Below are 1,104 nucleotides of genomic sequence, written 5' to 3' on the forward strand. Positions count from 1 at the left end.
GAACCCATATTAGGGTATTTACACAGAGGAATGGAAAAAATCGCGGAAAACCGAACTATTATACAATACTTACCTTATGTAACAAGGATATAGAGAGATTGTAGAAAGGGGATAGGATAGTTATTTTTGCAAGAGACTTGTTGTAAATTCCTTAACTTAAGAAAGAAAAAAGAATAAAAACACAGATACATAACATAAAAAAAAGAATAAATAAGACGAGATTCGACCTCCCCCTACATATTTAATTTCCTCTCCTATACAAAAACTAGCAAGACCCACTCCATTGGTAATTCCATCAATAACACCCTTATCAAAAAACTCCGTGAGTTCGGTTAACCCTCTTATACCGAGGGTAAAGACCCTAGTATAGAAAATATCTATATAACCACGATTATATGACCAACTGTATATATTTTTTTTTACTTGATCTAAAAATTCTTTTTTAGGATTTCCTTTGTAAAAAGAGTTTATTAAATCCAAATTCTGAAAAAAAGAATAAGCGGATCCATAGAAGATATATGCTATGAATAAACCAAAGATAGCTAGACTTACAGAAGAAATTGCATTAGTAATAAATTCATATGAATTTACAAAAGAATTAGAACTTTCCTGGGTAAAGTTTATTGAGGGAGTTAACCACTTTGATAATATGGTTAACTCTGCTATTCCATTACCAATTCCTCCATTATCAAAAGAGATTCCTATGAATCCAATGAACAAAGTGAAAAGTAGTAATATAAGAAGAGGAAATAACATAGTATTTCCCGTTTCATGCGGATAGGCAAAAGTTTTTTTAGCCCCAAAAGACGTAGTAAAGGATCCTATCCTATTTCTTGTATTACCTTGAATTTTTGGTATATTTTGTGAAAAAAAAGAAACTCCACTCTTCGTTGTTGATAAAACGAAATCCCTATTCACTCCTTTGGGTATCCTTTTTCCCCATAAGGATATTGAATACAAGGAACTCTCTTTAGTGCTACTGTAATTTTGAAAATGAACACGCAAATACCCATCAAATGTAAGTAAATATATCCGAAACATATAAAAGGCAGTTAATCCTGCAGTAAAGGAGGCTATTATTCCAAAAAAGGGCGAATACAACCA

The sequence above is a fragment of the Triticum urartu genome, unplaced genomic scaffold (assembly GCF_056163025.1).
Source record: "Triticum urartu cultivar PI428250 unplaced genomic scaffold, HENAU_Tu73 scaffold2, whole genome shotgun sequence".
In the NCBI taxonomy this organism is placed as follows: domain Eukaryota; kingdom Viridiplantae; phylum Streptophyta; class Magnoliopsida; order Poales; family Poaceae; genus Triticum; species Triticum urartu.